Source organism: Leptonychotes weddellii, chromosome 8 (assembly GCF_054177405.1).
Source record: "Leptonychotes weddellii isolate Sample4059 chromosome 8, ASM5417740v2, whole genome shotgun sequence".
NCBI lineage: Eukaryota > Metazoa > Chordata > Mammalia > Carnivora > Phocidae > Leptonychotes > Leptonychotes weddellii.
Window position 1 is genome coordinate 110,140,928 of NC_138376.1, and position 23,440 is coordinate 110,164,367.

A 23,440-nucleotide genomic window follows, 5' to 3' on the forward strand; every position below is an offset into this window, starting at 1 on the left:
CATTACGTTTACACCTGTATCTCCCAGGAAGCCTTTATTTTAGAGGCCATGTTTTATTTTACCTCATTAAATCTTTTCAGAGGTCAATTGTTTTTTGTTCCCATGGTCAAGAAAAGGATAATAAAATGTCCTTGTCAGGGGAATAAAGGGGTTTTTGTTTTGTTTTATTTGTCGGGGAGAGTATTGTTGTTTTTCTCCATAGAGAAGATTTTTTTGCATTCAAAGAGATCTCTAAAAAAACAAAAAATTTATTCTTATGGCTCTGCTCTGGATATTTAATAAGTATAAGACTTGCTGACTCATCTCACTATGATTAAAATTAAATCTGCACCCAGGTATAAATTTTCAGTCCCCAAAATGAATTTTAAAAGAAAACTCACAGCCAAATATTTTTATTGAATTCAACAAATATTTATTGAATATCTACTCTTTTTTTCATTCACCATTTTCAAGGATGAAGAGGACATCCACAAAATAAAGACACAGCCTTTGCCCTCAAGCAGCTTACAGGGTGGCATATGAGAGAAAAACTTCACATAAGTCACTTTAATATAAAGCACAAAATCCATACAAAAAGTAACATGAGAGAAGTAAAAAATTGTTAAGGGGATTCAGAGGGAAAAGGAGTAAAACACGAAGATGAGTAATACTAAAATAAAATAGTTAACCAGATTCTCATATCAGTAAAGAGCAATTAACCAAAAAACAATAATGCAAATAATAGATGAGGTAGAAAATGCAAAGTTAATTTGTCTTTCGACAATTCATGGATGAGAAGTCAATGTGATATCAGGTTCAAAAATAAAGATCTCTAAGTGAGTCATTTTGGCCAATATCCACTTTAGCAATTTATTATGAAAACTATCCAAGAGAATCAGAATCTCAAAGGCTATTCTTCATCTAATAGGGATGTTGCCTGGAGTTTGTGAGATTCTCAAAGCAGGGAGAGTGACTGGGTGAACTAAACAGTATCATCAAGGAAGGTAAAGTACACTGCCTCCAATATTCCCTAGGAGACCTGATTCTTCTCCAAAACTTCCAGAGAGCTCCTATTTCCTTATTTGATTCATACAGAACAGATTATAGTGACTGCATCAACAAAGCCCCAATATTTGAATACTGGCAGTCAACCAGACCGGTGACCTGGCAGTGAGTGATACGCTATCTAAAGTTGCGGGAACCAGAGTTAAAGTCTGCTTCCATGACTCACCAGTGCTGCGACTTTGAGCAAATCACTCAGTTGTATCCCCCTGAGCCTCCGTTTCCTCATACACAAAATAAAATGTGAGAGGTATGTACATAACAGTTATTGCCTAAAGTGAGATAATGTAACATGGAAGCCATTTGTAAACTGTAGAGCATTACACAAATGGTAATTCACGTCATCAGAGAAACAAGGAATATAATTACTGAGTCCTATTGCATGGGTTTGTGTGGAGAGTAAAAGATTAGAGGTTTACCCCCCAACAACCACCCTTCAGTGCAAGCTAAAGTCAGGAAGCAAGGATAGGCAGAAGGGAATACTATGAAATGATATAACAGCAACCCTCAGTCGGTTTTCTGACAACTAAAAAACGCTCATGGAACAAAATGTGCTTTGTTCATACTGCTGGTTTACTTAACGCTTGTTGACTGAATGATGAATACATTCTAAGCGGTAAGGTATCGAATGTGGGAATGAATGAAGGATAGCCAAGAGAAACGCGTGAAGACCAAAGCAGGAGGTATCAGGTGTGTGTCAAGAGTGAAAGAAATAATTTGGGAAAAATGAACCCATGTGGCCCAAGAAGCTAAGTAACGGGCTCCATTCACACAGACTGTAATGGCAAAAGAAATAGTGGCCCTGGTAGAGATTGGGTCTAGGCTTCCTATCATTCCGGTAATACTCATTCATAAATACTGACACCTTCTTCAGTTACCTAAAGACATAAAGGACCCATACAGCAGAGCTGTATGCATCTGAAAAACTATAAAAATGACCCCACATAAAAGGAAACATTTTGAAGGCCACAACACATTGACGCTCATAAGGTCTACTCTGAATTCTTTGTGACAGTTGGGAAAATTATATCAAGCCCACAGAGAGCAGAGAGTAAATCTAATTTGCAACTTTATCAAATCTGTATAAAATCTGCTAAAACGTGTCCAAATAGAATGGATTAAAAGTTTCCTCCCTTTCATTTTCCCCATTTGTGTAGTTAATGACATATATATTTAAATTATTTATTTAATTTATTTAATTATTCTATTTTATTATTTATAAATTAAATTTGGATTTCAATAACTTCGGGCTCCAAAAATTACTAAATATAATGACTATGTAATTCTCAGCTAAGTAATTAACTGCTCTGAAACCCAATTTCCTCAAGTGAATATGGGATTCTTAATTTTTACTCTAAAAAGATTAAGCACCTGTAGCACAGAGCCCAGCTCACAGAACATGTTAAGAATTTTCAGCAACGGGCGCCTCGGTGGCTCAGTCGTTAAGCGTCTGCCTTCTGCTCAGGTCATCATCCCAGGGTCCTGGGATCGAGCCCCACGTCAGGCTCCCTGCTCCGCGGGAAGCCTGCTTCTCCCTCTCCCACTCCCCCTGCTTGTGTTCCCTCTCTCGCTGTGTCTCTCTCTGTCAAATAAATAAACAAAATCTTTAAAAAAAAAAAAAAAGAATTTTCAGCATCCTTCTTACCTTTCCTCAGCTTAAAGAAGAAAGGGCACCTACATAGTTCTTTTATTAAAAGATTTCATTTATTTATTTGAGAGAGAGAGAGCGCACGTACAAGAAGCAGGCTCCCCAATGAGCAGGGAACCCCGATTCGGGCTTGATCCCAGAACCCTGAGATCATGACCTGAGCCAAAGGCAGATGCTTAAGGGACTGTGCCACCCAAGCGCCCCACCACTTACATAAGTCTTAAATAATTACATCTGATGCAATGAAAGAAATATAAATCTGAGCACATTGTTAAAGGTCCATAGTCCAGCTATTATTACCTTAAAATGAGTAATTTCAAGACGAATCAAAAGCATTGGCCACACGAAAGAAAATGGCAACAAATGAGGGGCAGTATTATTGATAAAAAGATAAAATCATTCGTTTTCACTATATTTTACAAAAAGTGTCATAAGAGAAAGATCATCCTACCGGTGAGGGTTTTCCTTTCTTGGAAATTGTTTTCTATTTACTATCAATTCAGGGTGGGGAAATTGGGCAAATTTTTAAAATGTATTATTTGAAAAAAAATTCCTCACTTGGACTAATGGACAAAGTCAGGTTCACAGACAAAGTCAGGGAGAGACTGCTGATTATACACAACGCAGACATCATAAAAAACCATACCAATTTCATATGAAGTGTTTCTTAACCAAAGTATTTGGTTTAATTGAGAAAACGTACCCATCTCTATGGGTTCTGTCCTCAATGACAGGCTAAAGAACCAGTCACACGATTAATAAAATGTTAACTATTTTATGTTTAAATAATGACACAACCACCATTACCACTCCTAACCATCATCATAAACACTAATAGTTATTACTACCTGCTAGGAGTTTAATCCTCACATAAGCTTATGAATTTATTTGACAAAAAAAATTATTATTACTTTAAAACACAGTGACCCCAGTGAGCTGATTTTAAAGCAAAGTTTCCCAAAACGCACGGTGTGATAAACAAGAAGGCCAGCTGTACTCAATGTCCAGGCCATGTGTATTCTCAGGCAGCACTCCCAGAGCATAATCTGTGCAGTCTCCTAAACATCCCTTAAATTAGGTCCCACCCGCCGAAATTTAACTGTAACACCATGGGGTACTTTGTGAATAACTGTAAAAGCCAAACTTGTGAGTACACGGAGAATTAAGTACGGCAGACAAAGACATTTAGGTTAGTGGTGTGCAGTATTCATTTTCATTTTCTAACATCTCTTATAGCTATTGAAGAATTAAGGTTTTGCTTTTGAAACTTTCTTTTAACATTTCTCTTCCTGAAGGGTTTTTCATCTAACTGCCTTATATCCCTTTAATTATCCAATTTTTTTTTTTTTCGGAATTGGCACCATATGCCCATAACAATGTAAATTACTGGTCACAAATGAATCTTGGCTCATGAGCCTTACAGACAAAATAAAAAGATGTCCTGGGGTTTCCAGGCTTGATATTTATTTCTAGACTCACTGAATATTCAAAAGCCACACTAACAAATCAAATTCCAGGGCAGTTGTCTCAAGGGAGATCATTTCAGACAAACCTAAAGCAATTGGCATCATATGAATTATGCAACCGTATCCCTGAAAAACCACCTGACCTCATCATGTCTTAAGATGCTCATAGGTGAAAAAAAAATTAATTAATTAAAAAAAAAAAAGATGCTCATAGGTGAAGCAGACACTATTAGTTTGGTTTCAAAGTCTGCTCCCCAAATGATTAGACACTTTCTTCTCTTACTCATTATCATCCATCAGGTTTTTAAATAGCTTCAGTTCATTCAGAGGAAAATTAAACAACAAGCTGTACAATTTAGAATTGTGCATAAAATCCAGAATTTCAGAAACTCAAATCTTGTGACCTGGACTAGAAACACAAATATTTTTCCAAATTTTCTGTTACTGTGTAAAGGGTTAATTAAAGCATGAGTTTGCCTGGATTAAAAAAAAAAAATTACCAAACCTTAAAATCAGTATCGTTTAGACTTCTGATGCCAAAAATCTGTTTGACAGAGCAGGCTTTTCTATACTGACATTTTAGCAGTAGCCAAAGTCCTGTTCCCACTAAATTCTATCTTGGCAGCACTGGTAATTTGCTAAAAGCCTGAACTCCTCTTGGTTAGGAGTTCTCTACCTCGAGAGCTTTCCACAGAAACATAGTACAACAAGGAAGTTGAATTGAGCAAGACTTTAAGGTTTCTATTCTTATCACAGAAACCAAGCTTTCTGTAAAATGAGAATGGCTTAAGTAAAGAGAGATACTAATTTACTCAAAAAGTTCATTAGATTTTAGATTTGAATCTGATACGATACAGTACAATTACACATAAATGTCCCACTAACAGTAAAATCTGATATTCTTACATTACTTCAAGACTTCAAGCAAATAATTATTAAAATAGTAAATAGAAGTATCTGGTTCCAAACTACAAGTGATAACATTTTCTAATTTTCTCATCTTTTTCACTGGTACATTTCCAGAAATATTGTAAAAACTTACAATCATGTTCATTTAGATAGCATCCAAACATCTTTCACAGGTAGTAAGGGCCTCAAATCATTACTGCCAAAACTTCACATAAAGCTTAATATTTTGCTTAAAAGATCTTTCCAATAATTTTGAAATCAAACCATATGAAAAGCACTTTACTCAACTTACCCAGCAGCTGAATGTTAATGAATTGGTAAAAGAGTGTTCCAACCAAATCAATTCACTTAATTTTTCAAGTGGATCTCATTACCATTGTCTTTTTAAAAATTCAAAGACTCCACCTAATGAGGAAAGGAAAACAAAAACAAAAACAAGTAGTGTTTAAACCAGAGCAGCATTATAGGATCAATACATTAATAACACATAAATCAAAACAAGATTCTTATCAAATCTTCTCCTAAGTTACTGTGCTTCTTAAAAGTATAAAACAACAAAAGCATCTATCAACTAAAGTCAATTTTCCAATTTTGGGCAAAATGAATGTTCAAGCATACAGAAAGTAATAAAATAACCCAATAAATGTGAGAGCATAAGAGTTTATTGTCAGTACTGATTGGCACACAGAAGCAATGACTATATAATGTCAGTTAGGATATGTAAAATTAGATGTGAGAAAAAGAGGCAACCGATTGCTTTGGAATTCAGTTCATTGATTCTTATTAATTTACCAATGCAATGCAAACGTGTAGGTTGTGGTTCCTTAAAGCAGTTAAACTCTAGTTACATATAAGTTCTGTTGAGGAATATAAACTAATACCTAAGATCAATCATTTGGAGAGAATTCACTGGCATGAATTTCGAAAGCATTCTCAGAATGTTATACCTGGTCTCCCACAGAAAGCATTTGTTCTACTAAAGACCCTAAACAGCTTAATTAGGTTTATAAATAATATCAGTTAATCCCATTCACTTTACCAGAAGACACACCTTTTCTAAGGCCCAAATATTAAATTACTATCTCAGCTCCAAGAAAAAGTTTGAAAGAAAGCAAACTCTATCTCAGCTGATGAGAGCCTAAAATAAATGGGCTGCTAGAGGGCTGAGCATTAGAGTAAGATGCAAAGTTGGACGGCGGCCAGCTACTCCCAAATCAAGTCTCCCTAGGGCAGATTTAGTATGTTTGAAAGTCCCAGAACATCAAACCCAACCATATTCAAGTGAAAGATCAAAAACCTATCCCAAAGCCATAAACAAATGATTTTTTATCATGCAATTTGGAATTAGCCACATATTGCCACTCCTCTCTAATCCCACCACACATATTAGTAAAATTAATTTAGCTAATCTCAGTATTTAAAAAGGGTTGAAATAGATTTGCTATCCACTATTAGAAGGTAGACGCTCAAAAAAAACTAAACCAAAACAAAAATGGTCCTAACAATGGAGAAGGCAAATAGCAATAATTATACACACTAAGTAGAAATCCACAGTAGTCATGGGCAACACGTTTTCACTTTCAAGACAATCTAATGTCTAGATTCTAGGCTTAACTGCTATTCAAGAAATAGTTATCTAAAAAACTCATGTGGATATGGTCTCAAAAGACTACATTCGCAGACACAAGTAGTCTTAATTATTATTCTAGAGTTCTTGCCATAAATATGGCAAGACGAAAGTCAAATGGTTTGGTTATTTTAAGTTATTCTGGATCAACAAATATAAGCACCTAAAGGAGTTGCAAAATGGTACGACGCACCCATTTTTCACACTTGAATATCTAGAGCTGTGAAAATATTTTTGTACTTTTCTAGGCCTTGGATGAAAGTTGCAAAAAGGCTCTTTCAAATCATGTTTGGAAGCTAGCTTTATAATACCACCTCTGAATTACTGCCGTGATGGTTTTGCACTAGTACTCGGTTTAACAACTTATTCTTCTGTTAGTCACTTTCCAAGGAAAAGCGAGGGCACTTCCCCTCATGATGCAGAATGGCTTGAAGATTCTTAAGAATCCTTCTCTCACTGATTTGTCAATGAATAATGTGAAATTGACCGGTACAAAAGTTTAGATCTACCATCCTTCTTGCTGTGCTTGTTTATTTCTTAGAGTAATGCTTTCTTAAAATATGTAGTTCTTGCCTCATAAAAGGACTTAAGTACTTCCATGGGGCCAGTCATTAAGCCAGAATCTCAAAAGGTCTTTCATCTAGAATATAGCAAGTATGTTTTTGATTCAGTATAACTATGCTTATCTGAGTGGCCAGTGATTTCAAATTACTTAGGAATTTTTCAGTGGTGGTATGGGTACCTCACATCAAACCTCAAAAGCAGTAAGTACAAAATATATTAGTCATCTGTATGGATGATACAGTTAAATGACTGCTCCTAATTAGCACAGAAGCTACAGATCTGTCGCCTGCATAACAGGTGAGCCTCATGTGTACAAATCACCATACAACATTCTTTAGAAATGTTCATTTCCTTAGAAATGAACAATGACACCCAAAATATGATAATAGGTTCCCTACAATTTCTATACCACACAGTAGTGCAATGCCTAAAATAATTTTATAACCTGATGAAAGCAGTTGAATCTAAACCTTCTTACCTTTAATTTGTTTTTATTGCCTGCTTCTACACATTAGGAAAAAGGGGGGAAAAAAAAACACCTCAGTCAGTGGTATTTTGGCTTCATCAGAAAATCTAAATACATCGGAAACTTTGTATTCCAGTTACATAGTCTAAACAATGGAGTAATTTATCATTAGCTAATATTTGATCATGCTTGTCACCAACTGGTCTATATTTGCAGGCACAATGCTGAACCTGAGTGACTTTCTCTAGCTGAATGGCTTACCCCATGTAGTATACAGGAACCATGACACTTTATCTGTCCATACTGTTGCAACAGTGACACCATAAACTTGTCCTTTTAGGAGCACTTTAGAGTAGCACTTGGCACCCTGCAGTGAGCTTATGAACTCTGATGTCTTTATATCCCTGGACTAATCCTTAGTCCAGGTCCTGGTCATCAAACACCATCCTTCTATTGATGATGAGACTGAGACTCGGAAGGTCACAGTCATTTGCCCAAGGTCATGCAACTACAAGGCAGATTTCCTAACTACTATTCCACTATTTTTCTTTTACATCACTGAGCTTCTTTGAGCACCAACGATGCTAAAGATGCTTCTTCATATAGGATGAGAGGGAAATAGGGAAGGCAGTAAGTGCAAAGTGAGCAGGGAACAGACGGGCAAATACCACAGGCTCCATATCACCCTCATTATCATGGTTACAAGTAACCGGCTTCTTTGTAAACCGAGTAAAAAACTGGCCAAGGAGAATAAGGAAACAGAATAATTTAAGACTGTTAGAGACCCAAAACATCTTGGCATATTTTGGCAGGGCTCAAAAATAACATTTGGAAAGCAGTGCTCTAACAGCCAGAGTTACTTAGCCATGTGTATTGTTTTTCATTAGAAATACATAACAACACTGAAGACATTTTTAACCAAAAAAACCCTCTCAATCCCATCACCCAAACATAATTATTTACACTTTTTACAAATTTATTTGCCCATGTAAGCATTTTTTCACATAGATGCTCTCATAACACACATATAACAATGCATTCTGAATTTTTCATTTAATATTTCATAAACACATTCTACATTTCCATGTGATTTATATAGTTCTCATTTTTACTGGCCATATAATATTCCATAGTTAGCATACTTAGTCATTTCCTCAACTATTCCTCTGTGTGGGAACATTTAACTTGCTCTCATTTATTTTTAACACTAGAGATACTACTAATAGTAGAAATACTATTCCTCCTTAAAATATCAACAGAAACGGGATTGTTAAATCAAAGAGTATGAGTATTTTTAGGGATTTTACATTTATAGCCATATTGATATCAAGAGATTGAAATCACCTATGAAGCTACCAACAATATTTGAGCATTCCACTTTCACAAAACTTCCTCACCTTCTTATGTGATTAAATTTTTTGGTGGTTTATTTAATGTAAAATGGCACTTCTGGGTTGCCTTTTTATACCAATGGTGACCATAATTACTCTCCCATTTAAAAATAATTTCATTGTCTTTTATTTTTAATATAAAAATTACCTCTATCCATATAATTTGACTACATTTTAGTCCTGTTTTTTCTTACGAATTTAAATGGCACTTTAATACGATGTATATATTAACTTCTCTACAAATTGTTCTGTATGTTTATTTATCTTTAGATCTTTAACCATTTAATATATCTGGCATGTGTTTGACAAGTTCCAACTTATCCACAGTACCATTTACTAAGCTTGCTATATTATATTTTATGTGCGTATTGTATCATAATGGATCCATTTACAGGCTTCCCACTGTGTTACACTGATCTACATATTTAAAATGGAAACTTTGTTCAGACTAGTAAACATAATGTGACTGGCATTATTGTAGGAACTTGCTGTTCATATGTTGGGCAGTTTTAATTACTATTGTTGTTTATAATATGTTTGAATCTACAGTAGGGCTGTAGATTTTGATACCTTGTTCTCTTTTTTTTCAAACACTCCTTGATATTTCCTTATGTGTGCATAGATACTTGCAAAATTCTCACCCATTTTTCCCAGATTATACTATCAGATTAAGTGTAATATTTGCCTTCCATACTCAGCCATACCCAAAACAATCCCATTAAAAGTTTTAATACAATTGTGTGGAATCACATATAAGCATCCTTTCAATATTTTGTTTTGCCATGTAAAAAATAGTGTATTATCGTGCATCTCTACGTTTATTACATTTTTACGTTCAATAAATATTTGCATTCTAAAAAACTCTTGGTACTGTGTCTTTCCATATTTCCATTTCACTTGCTTGGAAATACTTAATTTCTCAAGTCCAGCAACTGAATTGTGTTACTTCCTCACAAGATACCCTGAATAATATCCTTTACATGTAGGCAAACAGTGATTAAGTAGAAAAGTCTAAGTTGTATCTTAAATAAAACATCTTAATTGCCTCAACAAAGATGAAATTAAACTATATAAATGACACAACCACCACAAAATAATATCTCATGCAACTACTTTATTTTCTTAGTATATTTACAAGACCCAGCCCAAATTCATTTAAAAGATAGCTGAATGGCTGAGATAACCTCTTATCCTTCTCGCTCTCCATCCCAACCAATGTCTCTCATTTCTGCTATATGCGAACGAGGTTCAAAGATTGAGCAAAACCCAACAGAGAAATGCAAGTAACTTAAAATTATAATACTCTTTTAAACATAAACTTGACTAGGGGCTTCTGGGTGGCTCAGTCGGTTAAGCATCTTCCTTTCGGCTTGGGTCATGATCTCAGGGCCCTAGGATGGAGCCCTGCATCAGGTTCCCTGCTCAGTGGGGAGCCTGCTTCTCCCTCTCCCTCTGCCGCTTCCCCCCTCCGCCCCCGCCCCCACTCCTGCACTCACGCTCCCTCTTTTTCTCTCTCAAATAAATCTTTTTAAAAAAACGTAAATTTGACTGAGAGTATTGTACATATTGTTGTTGCACATTAATTGAGTCCATGTGTTATCTTCCTTGATGTAACAAACCTAGGGACTCTCAAGGAATCTTATATTTTATAAAATGTATGAGTACCTGAAGAATTCTAGACAACGTAGTGAAAGGGAAGTAAGCGCAAATAGAAGAAATGGGAGGGGAAACACCAGGAATATCTGCAAGAAGATGGGCAAATAAGGACAGAAGCTATTTTCCATCCACACTTTGAACGTCACCCTATGTGTCAAGTTGAGTGAAAGCATGAGTGATGTGCCTCTCCAATTTCCTGAAGAAAGAAACACATAGAAAATGTGGCAAATATTTAATCTGAGCCTTGTTTCCCGAAAGACTGCAAGATGCCCACAACTTTTCTTTCCCAGAGTTCAAAATAGCAAGCTGAGTGGGTGTAAGCACTTCAAGTGCAAAAAGAAAAAAAAAAAAAAAGGTAACTAAGGAAAAGGAAATCATACTTTTTGCTTCTCAGTATGAAAATTCTAAAAGAAGCCAGTTAAAGGGATTTTAATGATTTGCATCTAGAGTTGTCTTGAATCAGAACATAAATACAGTCCTGATACTTAACCAGGGCCTTCGGGTCACTTTTATAAGTTGCAGTTTCTATGTAAAGACTAATTTCCAACCTCATTGTTACAGTAAGAGCATGCAGTTTCACTCTGATACAGGCGGGTACCTAAATGACTACAATACAACACTGGCAAAAGGGAGAGTTGAAGGTTCCTGGGGTCTCTACCCTTCCCAGGCAGAGAAACCTTCCTGACAATGCTTTTAAAACTTTAACGTGCTAATGAGTCACCAGAGAAGTGTGTTAAAATGCAGATTCTGATTCTATCAGTCTGGATGGGGCCCAACTTCTGAGAGTTCTCTGGTGATGCTGATTGGCTGGTCTGAGGTCCCCATTTTGAGACGAGCGGTTCCAGTCTATAACACCGGTTTGCTAACAACCAGACAGCAGAAATAATAATCAACCAATTAAGAACATTTGCAAGGTGTCTAACACTGCGCTAGCTGTTACAAGAAATAATAAAGTAGACAGTAACAAAGTCCTGAGCCAACATATAAAAATTATTTTAAAAAGTTAAGTGCTAAAAGCTAAAATGTATGGTAGTGATTCTAAGCATGATAGATGACGAGAACAGGAAGAGTTATGTAGGGGCTAGAATAGTGGCAAATGGCTTCCGAGAGCAGGCTGCACTCGATCAGGCCCCAGGTTTGGGGTTGTGTGGACAGAGAGAGAGCAGGAGCCCAGAAAAGGCAATGCTGGAAGGGACGCCAAGAGTTCTGAAAAGAGAAAACTGCAGTGCACCTGCTTTGTGGATGTAGATATCATCATTTGAAATTTTAACTTGAATTCACTTTTAAGCAGGTGAGGGGAACTTCTGACTTTGTTTAAAATTTGTAAGTTTGGGAATGATAATGCTTTTCCAGGACAGTAAAGAAATGGGTAGATTTACCTGAGTCTTATGCAAATTTTCTCCAAAGGCAACAGCAACAGTATGATTAATGACATTTTAGATTTAAGCCTGTTAACAAAAATTACCATTTTTGTGTGTATATACATACATATATATATGCATATGTATGCCTTTGATTAACATATGTCTCTAATGATTAACAATTTTAAAAGCACTGGAATGTAGCTTTTCACTACAATAAATTAATAGTCTCTGTTACTCGGAATGTCAAATTTTACTTTTATTATAAAAATAAACACTTTTTCTTCTATAAAATACTTTTAGATGGCACATACCCACACACACCCTCAGCTCCACTTTACTCTTCCGTTTCCTCCCACACTGGCTGACAATGGGAAGGAAACACATCCAGAAACAGAATGAAATTATTAATGAGTTCTACCTTAGTTGTTTTTTTAAATCTCCTTCGAAAGTTTTTCCTGTCAACCTACAAGATGTTGAATATATTGCCCAGTGGATTTAACAGAAAAAAAAAAACAACAACAGAAGATTGCAAAAGTCAGTATAAACATGAAAATTCAATCTCTAAACTTTTTTTTACTGAAAAAAATTACAGGGAGATGGGGTACCTGTAAGCTACAGGAGGGAAGGGAAGCATCTGAAAGAGAAACAGTACATTTTAGCATTCCTGGGTCAGGTCAACAATCTTACTGAGTTCCAGTTCCATTTTTGGAACTACCAACTTCACCTTATTGAAAGCAGTAAGAAATGATATATGGAATACTGGCAAATATTACATTTCCTATTCACATTAAATACCATAACTATGGTTTAACTACAGCTTCTCTCCCTTCCATGTTTCTGTCCTACAAAACTTCCCTGTGCTTGCTGGCAGATGGAATTTAGGAATGGATTATGGCAAAACTCTGCAATTTCAAAGTATCTAGACTTGAATGTTTAAAAATACCTGTATCAGGATAGCTGCACTAAATAAGGCCCTAGCATTCAGGATGCACCAAAGGATTTACCTATCCCCCCAATCTAACACACACACACACACACACACGTTCATTACTGACACAATGATATTACTACAAGGCACTAAATTGTTGCTCATGAATGGCTTGCAAAAGAGAACGCAGTCATGCCCTAAAAAGACTGTGAAGTTTGTCTTCTACAAATTTCTTCCCCTTTCTACTCTGAACTCTTTCAGGTGTCCTCCCCTAACTAGGTCATGGGATCATGCAGGCTGCATTCCCCAACTACTGCAAAAAAGAGCTCATAATCATTTTCAGACTTGACTGCCAAAAATGTAATGTGTCCTCATTAGGGAAAACAACACACAAACCAACCAACCTTGGGACATTATAAAATATCATATAAAGAAATAAATAATGGTTGATGAAGAGACATATTTGGGGGGGATGGGTTTTACGAAAAGAGAAGCAAGAAACCCCCTCTGTGGGAAATGCTAGTATTAATCCTATTAAGATACAGTGCAAGGGACCGTGTCACCTAAACTGGAACAAGATATGGTCTGCTTTCAGTTTTCTGAGGCAATTTCTATTTGAATCAAATTGGCCCTTCAGAAGACAGTTCATCAATGAGAAACTCCTCTCTCTCTCTCTCTCCCTCCTAGGTCTGGCCTTTTCGTTAGTTATAAGGCATAGTCCCATTTTTACTCCCTCAGGATCTATCATTACAATCCTCTGTGTTTACGTGTCCACCTGCGTTTAGAATTACCAATAGATACTACCCGAAGTGACAGCAGTTAAATTTGCAACAGCACAGACTTCTCACTACAAGCCTGGAACCATGGTGGAAATCGCTTCAGCTGAGAAAGATTTCCCGAGCCAGAATTTTTGCCCTCCCTAACCAGGCTGCCAGGCCTAGATCAAATGAAGGTCAATGCAATGTCCCCAGAGGAAGCTGTTCAACTCGCCTGGTCGGTTCCCCTGAGCCCTGCCAAGGAGGCCCTTCAATCTGACAGCCGACCTGGCAGAGCTGGTGTCTTCCCCAAGAGGACAGTTCCCCCCCACCACCGGGACAACACTGAGCAACCAAGGCAGCAAAGCACAGCTGAGCAGCTGGGGGCAGCCACTTGCGGGTGACACAAAGGCAGGCTCCCTCTGCCGTGGGAGTGTTAGAAACCTCTGCCGGTGGCTTGGGCTGTGGAAGCGTATGCTGCGAGACAGGACATCCCTCCTGGCATTCTGGGTGAGTAAAGCCCGGGACAGGGCAACAAGAGCCTGGCCCCAGGACAGTCTGCTCCTCACATCAAAGCCGGAGGCCCTGGGAGGCTGGCCAGCCGCCAAAGACGCAAAGAGCAGCAGGGGAGTGTGTTGCCTTAGGACAATAGCAAACTGGGACTTGGTCGAGTCTGTAAATTCCAAGCACTGGGGAGGTCTGCTCAGAGATTTCACCCTCTCCCGTCAGGGCTGTGATTTAATTTCCTTTGAAGAAAAAAAAGAAAGAGAGAGAGAGAGGAAAGAAGAAAGAAAGAAAGAGAGAGAGAGAGAGAGAGAGAAAGAAAGAAAGAAAGAAAGAAAGAAAGAAAGAAAGAAAGAAAGAAAGAAAGAAAGAAAGAAAAAAAGAAAAGAATATACATTCCCAAACCTTCTGTCTTCAAAAGCAGACACCACAGTGCAAGTTAATGCACTCTGGTCCTTTTCAGCCTGCAGCCACTGTCTAAAACAATACAGCTAAGTGAGATGTGACATTCTCCTGTTCATCTTATTAGGGCATTAAGTCTAAGGGGTAATTAAGATCATTTAAATGCAAACATCACTGTTCCATTGCTAATATCCTCCCAGATCGTCCCCATCAGTTCTGTTTAATTAGAGGAGCATCACTCGTTGTTAAGGATAACCTGACAGTTTTATTTATTTGACAGGACAAAGCATAGAGTCTCATTTGGGTAACAAGAACTAAAGGTGAAGCATCAAATTCTCGGTCACAAAGATGACTCAGCTCTTGGACCTGAGACGTTGTACCTGGAAAAGTCTACCACTTGCTCAACAGACATGGGGTTAATTCAAGAATCATCTCCTAGTCTCCTCACTTTGTGGGACAGCTTTTTGCACAAAAACATACAGAAAACAAACTAAAAAAAAAAAAAAAAAAAACCCGTAAGAGAGTAGAAGAAAAATCACTCACTCTCCCTCCCGGGGTCTTAAAATGGGGTTCCTAAGGACTGGGATAAATGCCATAAACGTCCCCACGCCCTGTCAGGGAAGCAAGCAGCAGAGGCAAACGTGGCGTACCTCCGCCTCTGGGGTGACAGGGCGCCATCGTGAGAATCCTCACTGCATAAGCACTCATTAGAACAGAGAGGACCTTGTGAGTTTTCCTTTCAGAGGAAATGAATATGAGTTGAGATCACTCAACTCTAATCCACCCTGTACCTCAGGGCGAGCCTCTGGGCAGCACATGCCCGGTTTAGGCAGCAGGCTGTCATGGCCCCGCGTGTCATCCCTAGTGCATGCTGGGGGTGGAAGAGCTCCCAACTCCTTGCTAATCCCGTGTGGGGAAGGCCAAGGTACAGAGTTTTACTTGATTGTATAAAATGTAGACCTATTTTCAGCTTCTGAATCATCATTCTGGCTGTTTCACCAGCCCTAAACCATATTACAACCCTTTAAAAATATCTTCCCTATGCCATTTTCACGTATTTTCACATAAGCAAACACTTAAAGGAATCCTGGTAAGTTTCAAAGAGATGAAACCATGACATGGAAGAAGAAAAAAAAAAGAAAAACAAAACAAAACAAAAAGAGTTTTACAAATATTTGCAATTTCAAACGGTCCCCATTGCAGTGGTGGTGGGTCAGGCCCTACTCCTTCTTCTGTGATCTTCAAGCCCTTTATAAAAACCCTGGACAATTAACACTTAGCAGGACTTCAGTGCCTGAGGACACAAATTGATTTTGTTTTAGTCACACTTCTAAGAGAGGAGAGACATTAAATAATGGAAATAAAAAAGCTGCTAACTGATATAGGAAGAACCTAAGCTATTTCTGTAATAACTCCACTGGGATTTATGCTGGATATTATAAAAACAGGATGTTTTGTTTGTTGTTCCTCATAAACGACTACCAAACCAGCACAAGACTACAAAAGACATCAAAATTACAAATCTATGTGAAGTTTCTAGTATCAAAAAAGCCAGATGGAATTTTTATTCATGTATTTAAAATTTTTGCTCAATGTGGGATGACCTCTGGAGACATGCTTCTTGTTCTTATGAATGCCAAAAGGGAAACAATTACATAACATAATTCTCCATGGTCCAGCATCCCAGTGCAGAGAACTTAATCTTCAATACGGGATAGTCACAGATGAGTCTTCACTGCTAAAACTTCTTATTTTTAAAATTAACATGGATTAATTCATGGTATCTGGATACCTGTTTCATTTCGTTAGAAGCTAATCCCAACAATATAAGGATTCCAATAACAAACTCTTTCTAATGTTCCTTCAATGCAACATGATGAAGCTATCAGTACGCAAGGATGAACTTAATATTAATGCCTTATGGATAATTTTAAATGGGTCCGTACCAGCACACCCAGATATACAATATTAATTGTGTGTAAAGCGGGGAGGGAGAGAAGGATGGAACAGGAGAGATGGTTATCATCTCTGTAACTGAAATCATGGTTTTTCATTACTTCTTGCCTAAGTCAACAGAAGCATACATATCATGCCCTTATCCTGACCCACAGAGTCCCATTTGGGAAGGTAGAATAAATGAGAGGAAGTGCATATAGGAAATATTTGCACCTAAATATTCTCCCAAGCAGATAGCTGAGTTCTGCTCTGTGCATTCAGATGTTTTTTTGAAGTAGCTGGGAAAGTCACTCAAAACACTTCACCTGCGGCCATAATCCCATGAATGAGTCTCCATTCAAACCAAGTCCAAGCACCAAGTCAACCATGAGTCTCGGAAGGAAATAAATAGAAACTTCTTTTACTCTCTGAGGTCCTAGAGCCTACAATGAATCAATAAGGCTGATGGTTTCAGTTTTTATAAAACTACAAAAAATAACTTTTTAATATCTAACCACTTACAAACTTTTCTGCCTGGTGAAATAAAAATTTTGTTTCCTTTCTCAATATCTATAATTTACTATTTCTGCCATCTGTTTCCATATTCAACAATCATTTTTTTTAAGATTTTATTTTTAACTAATCTCTACACCCAAAGCTGGGCTTGAATTTACAACCCTGAGATCAAGAGTCACCTGCTCTACCAACTGAGCCAGCCAGGCACCCCTCAACATCATTTACTAAGCACTTAATCACCCACAGCAGGCACTGTGGTGCATCAAAAGGTACACAAATGTGGTTTCTGACCTCAGTGAATACCTGACTTACAGGCAGGATGAAAAGTGCTATAGTAGAAGTTACAATAGGGCCCCTAGCAAGGGGTGGATGTCAAGAAAGGGCTGAGGGTGGACACACTTGAAATGGATCTGAAGTAATCAGCAGAAGCTTGCCAAGGTAGACAAGGAGAAAAACAAGTTTGAGAGGAAATAGAGCATATTCACTTTTAGAACAAACTAGGTTTGAGGTACCCTTAGACACATTCAAATAGAAACGTCCAGGCAGACATATAGATACAGAACCCACAGGATACGTGAGCTGAAAATCCAGTTTGGAACACCATGAGGGTCACCAGCATTTAGAGTTGATCCTTAAAACAATGAGCCTGGGTACACAGTTTGGGGAGCTACAGAAAGAAGAGGCCCAGGGGCTGTACTTTGGGGAAAGCCACAAAGACAGGGCATGTGGGAGGGCTGGCAACAGAGGTAGGGCAGCAGGTCCCAGTGTCACAGGGCCATGCAGAGAAATCTTTAAATGATAAACAGAGTCAAATACAAATCAACAGTAGGTCAAATAAGTCAAGGACCTAAAAGATTTCACTGAATTTCAAAATTAAGAGGTTACTGATACTCCTTTCTAAAGCAGGTGGCCAAAACCATGATGCAGTTGAGATAGGTAATGGAGAGGCTAGAAAAGCCATTAGGATTATTGGTTCTAGTTTGTTTGTTTACTGTCAAAATGGAAGATATTTGAGCATGTTTAATTTTCCAAGTTGAGAGATCTTTTTAATAGCTATGGCCCTGGGGAGGGAAAAGAAAAAGTCCTAACAACATTTGACTGGATTAAATGTTGGCCACAGTGGAGAGATATAATTGAGACTTCACTGTGTTAAAGTAAAATTTCAGATTCTCAACAACTAACTGTAACTACTAATGGGGATTTATTGATTTGGGGAGCCAAAAAGAATCAGTAAGAAACCATACAAAACTGGAGAAATCTTAAAACTTCTAAAAGGCAAAGGTAAACTTTGATAATAGAACTTACAAGCTGAACAAAACTTTATAGATCAACCATTTCAAGCTCTTATTTGAAAACAAATTTTAAAGCAATGCAATAATAACTTCCATTGGGAAATATCAAAACCAAATTTAAATTGTGCAAGATGAAAGAAATTGCTCATAACAAAGAGGAGGCACAAACTAGCCTGTGTCAGAAACTTTCAAACATTTGATTCAGCCATCTTGATAGGAGGCGATAACTAAGCCTGGTGATTACAAGTTATTATTAATGAGCGTTCCAAGAAAATTTCTGAAGCACCCTGAAGAATCCACTGACCTCTCACACACTTAGCACCTAATAACTAACTCTTCCTGCTTACGCTGGGGTCGCGCCCCAAGGTGGCTTTCACCCCTTGTCTCAGGACAAGGAAATACCCGCATCGAAAAAGAGCAAACAAGGAATGATACCAAGTGAAAAATGTAGTTTTACAGTGTAATGGTTTGTGTTGTATGATTATAACTGAAAACCCAGTTTTATTCATGTGATGAAAAATTTAGGAAAAAGTGCTTCTTTAGAACTTAAAAAATGACTTATCAAACTGGTTTCTGGAAAATGTAAAAATAAGAGCGGTTCTTTTCATACTTCTTTTTCAAAAGTTTTCCAACTCCCTTTGTTTTGATGTTTTAAGTAAGAAATGAGAAAAAAAATCACCAAGAGGAAGCAACTTTATCAGGCCTGAAATAAATAAAGTCTGGTAATAGGATCTGACTCCCAGCCAAGAGTGGGGTCCACCTGCCCTCGGTCTGGCAAGGCTTAGGATTGTGGCTCTTTCATTTAGACACACACATATACACCAAGCATTATCTCATTTCTTTATGAGATGTAGCAGATAGTTTGGCACCCTAGACTCTGTTTAGACTGCTCTGATTTCCATAAAAAGGAAGCTTAAAAGTTTGGGCTTACTACTGAAAACATGAAGAAAATGAACGATCTAGAAATAGTAATCGAGTTTGAAACAATCAGCACATAGAATGATTAAAAAGTAATCAACATTTACTGGATCCTTGTGTTTCAGCAACGTGCTAAGTGATTTATGTGTATTTTCTCATTAAATCCTTTATGAGGCAGGCACTAATATTACCTCCCTTACAGACGACTTGAAGCCCTAAGGAACTTAGCCATTGCCTCACAGTTAAGGGCTGAAAATGGTCTTTTAATCCAGTGAGTCTGACTCAAAACCAGTGCTTTTGAAAACATATACATAGTAGCAATATAAAAAAGATGCTTGATCTGAAGAAATCCAAGTACCCAGCAATTGTTCCCACTCAGTTTTCAGTTTCACTCATGATTTTGATCTGGCAAATGAACCACCAGTGCCAAACCAAAGAAAGTTTAATATATTGAGCCATTCCTCTTACTCACTCTCTACACTGGTAGGACTGAACCACATGGCATGTTTCAGCTGGGTCAACCACGTCTGTCTACAACAATGACGGAACACTTTCACACTTAGAATGAAGGTCACTGCTCTAAATTGGGCAACCAAATCAAAATCTTTCTTATACAGCTCAAGAGTACTCTTTTACCCAGGTCACTGTCCTAATTTACTTTGGCACTGAAAAGTGTTTATTACTATAAAGTAAGACTAAAATTGATGGGTCTGGAGGACTTCATATGCCTATGTTCCGATTAATTCTGGAGAGCATTCCATGCTCTCCTTCTCCAGAAAATACAATATTTCTTTGTTCTTAAATAAAAGCCACAAATTTCCAAAAAAGAAACAAAACTTCACTACATGATATTCTTCTAAGTTGTGTTTTAACTCCATTATTGGGAAATGTCTTTAATTTTTCTATCAAAAAAAATCTGTTTTTTGTTTTTTGTTTTTTTTATTTATTCATGAGAGACAGAGAGAGAGAGAGAGGCAGAGGGAGAAGCAGGCTCCCAAGGAGCAGAGAGCCCGATGCGGGACTCGATCCCAGGACCCTGGGATCATGACCTGAGCTGAAGGCAGATGCTTAACCATCTGAGCCACCCAGGCGCCCAAAAATATGCTTTTCTTATAAAATGTTCCTGATGAACTCTTTTTTCCCCCTCATTTATTCAGTTATTCATTCAACAAACAACAGTTGTGTACTCCCAAAGCCGTGGCTCTTGTCCTCATGGAACTTAGGGGCTAGTGAAGGACAGACATTGAAAACAGATTGTTACTGTGTAGATCCTGGAACAAAAGGCAAGCCATGTAATCAGACAGCTGTGTAACAGTATTTGAGAAAGGCAACTCTTCTAAGTGTACACAATTTAAAATGTGGAAGCTAAGCATCCCTCCTGTCATGATCTGAAGCCTCAGTTTTAGAGGTGGTTAAAACAGACACATGTTAAATCCACTACAACTATACTTTCAAAACTGGTAAATGTCCCAGAGCACCCGGAATCCAATTTGGAAATTATCAGTACAGATGATCTAGAAACTTCCCAAAAGAAGTCACTGGCCACCATTCTCTTATTCTAGATTTATCACTGAGTCTAACATACCAATTTGTGCAATTTGACAAATTTAGAGAGAAAGGCGGGGGGTGGGGGGAGGGCAGTCAGCATGATCACAATTGCAGAAGACCCTTTCAAGTCTTAGAGTAGCAGGCTTTTCCACTGTACCTGTCTAGTCTGAAATGATAAACATCTGTATCTTTGACAAACTTGATGTAAAAATTTATTATTTGATGTAGAAACAAAAGTAATGTATTTTTGTTCTTACCTTTTAATTAATCTAAACTCCCCCTTAGTTTAACTGCATATGCATACAACATTTATCTTTTCTTTTACTCCTTCTAGAACCTGCTAAGATTCCAGTTGTTTTGTTATTGATTTCCTTCAGTTGGTATCTCAGTCCATAGATTAAGGTGTTTGTCTTTTCCTCCTTTGGCAGACTTAGGCAGACTAGTCCATTTGGCAAAGATTATCTACAAGAGCATGGCCAAATGGAATCCAAGGAGACTGCCAGATATCTATTTTTTCCACATCAGAGAAGCAAATCATAGATGGTCCAGCTTTTCTGCCCTCCAAGTCTGGGATTTAGGGTGGGAAATACCAACGGATGGGAGAGTCCAAGCTGCCTACTTGAAGGTCTCCTTGTGGATTTGGTGAAGAACTCATTCGGAATAGACACAAGCTGGACTACTACACCTCATCTTCCAGCCTGCCAAAATGGTTCCTTCTTAAAATAAGTCATATTCCCAAAGTAAGCTTTTATGCTTACTACTTGAAATTTGGAATGTCTCCCTCTAGAACCAGAGTCACAAATAGTGATTGGCATCCCAGGCTAGCCTAAGGTGATGTAATAGGAGTACTATAGAACCTATTTCACCTACATGTCAAAGTTTTTATGCGGAAAAAATAGTCATACTGAGGACTTGAGTCAATAGGATATGAAACTACCCCTCACTTTTTCCTACATGGTCCATAAAAGTCTAGGTCGGACCCTAAGAGGTAAATAATAATGTAAGAACAGCAAGACACATTCTCCAGGGGCAGAATGATGGCTTGGGGGCATCAGCGGGGAGAATCTTGGTGGCGCTAGGCTTTCACAAAGGCAGCAGGGGTGGTCTGGTTACCAGTAGCGACTGAAGTGGCGGGCGAGTGGAAGAGAAAAGCTGGCCCTGAGAATAGGTCAACCAGAAACTTGAACAGTGGTGAAAAGGAAGTGTCCTCAAGCTGAGGGCAAGAGGAAGAGAAAGGGAATTCCTGCCACAAACCAACAGGGGAAATCCCCTGGTTTGGGTTGCTATTCACTCGGTCACAGGACTAGGAATATTCATCATTTAGTCATTTAACCCTCCCAAATCTTACTTTCCTTCTCTTAAGGCTTCTTCAGGTCAAGCTTCCTGTTGTCAATGAAAATCTGCTTCAGGCTGGCATATGTGCAATGCTCCTCAGACTGGCTTTTCGTCTACATTGGTTCTGAATCAGAGTGATTTTGCCCTCCAGGGGACACTGGGCAATGTCTGGGGTTATTTCTGGTTATCACGGCCGGGGAGGGGGAGCTACTGTCATCTAGAAGGTAGAGACCAGGGATGCTGCTTAATATCCTACGATGCATGGGACAGCCCCCCACACCAAAGAATCATCCATCCCCAGATCTCAACAGCACCACGTTGAGGAAGGCTCTAACTTCATAACTGTGCTACGGTAACTTTTTGTTACTTGTTACTGTGCTCAGGATGTGTCTGAGCAAGGGCTTAGAGCACACAGATCCTGCAGATTATTCAAACTCCACTGTGAAAATCATGCTCAACTAAGAGAAATCCTACAAACAATCAACATCATTCTTCAGAATTAGAGTATGACACCTGATTTTTAACCAGAGAGATACAATCAAGAGAGCATTAGGACTATGGTAGCACCAGGGTCAAGCTGCAGCTTTCTAGAGCATGGTGCTGTGCAAGCTCCCACGTGAAGGCAAACCCTGCCACGGATGCCACATCCTGCTTCTTAAGCATCCCCATCAACAACTGTTGTATTCCTCACTCAGCAGCCAGTGCCAACCCAGGAGGGTCAGCTAGCTCCCAAAACAATCCTCTCTCCCCAGGAAACTGTTTACTGCGCAGGATGTGTGAAAGAGGACAAAAGCAGTGTCACTAATCAGGGCACAAGTCGTTCTGTGACCAGGATGGGGACCAGAAGCTTTCTCTGGTCCTCTCTTTTTTCAATGGAACAGAGAAAGAGTTGGGCTTAGTCATCTCCAGTCTCCCTTTCAATCCCCACTGCCATGATCTGTGTTCTTCCCAGATGGTAATGAGAAGGGGGCTGCTCCAAAGAAAGTTGGAAAAAGCGATCTCATGAAGCCCTCTGCCGCGAGGGCTCCCATGGTGGGGTGTCTGTGAACACAGCAGACGAACCACCCAGGCAGTAAGCAGTCCCACAAGAGAAGCCTTTTCCAACAAAAGCGAAAAATGGCCCCAAGCTTGACAGAGCAAGTCTCCGTTGAGCTCCAGGCTATATTAGAAAGGAT

The 23,440-nt window shown here is 38.4% G+C and overlaps 1 protein-coding gene across 6 annotated transcripts in view; it reads right to left on the reverse strand.

Moving 5' to 3' along the window:
- HIVEP2 (HIVEP zinc finger 2) overlaps positions 1–23,440 on the reverse strand; it is a 198,882-nt gene that overhangs the window by 80,871 nt on the left and 94,571 nt on the right. For all 6 annotated transcript variants that reach the window (XM_081827419.1, XM_081827418.1, XM_081827422.1 and 3 more), the window contains one exon: positions 5,357–5,469. The gene's annotated coding sequence lies outside the window, so the exon portion shown is untranslated. The remainder of the gene's footprint in view (positions 1–5,356; positions 5,470–23,440) is intronic.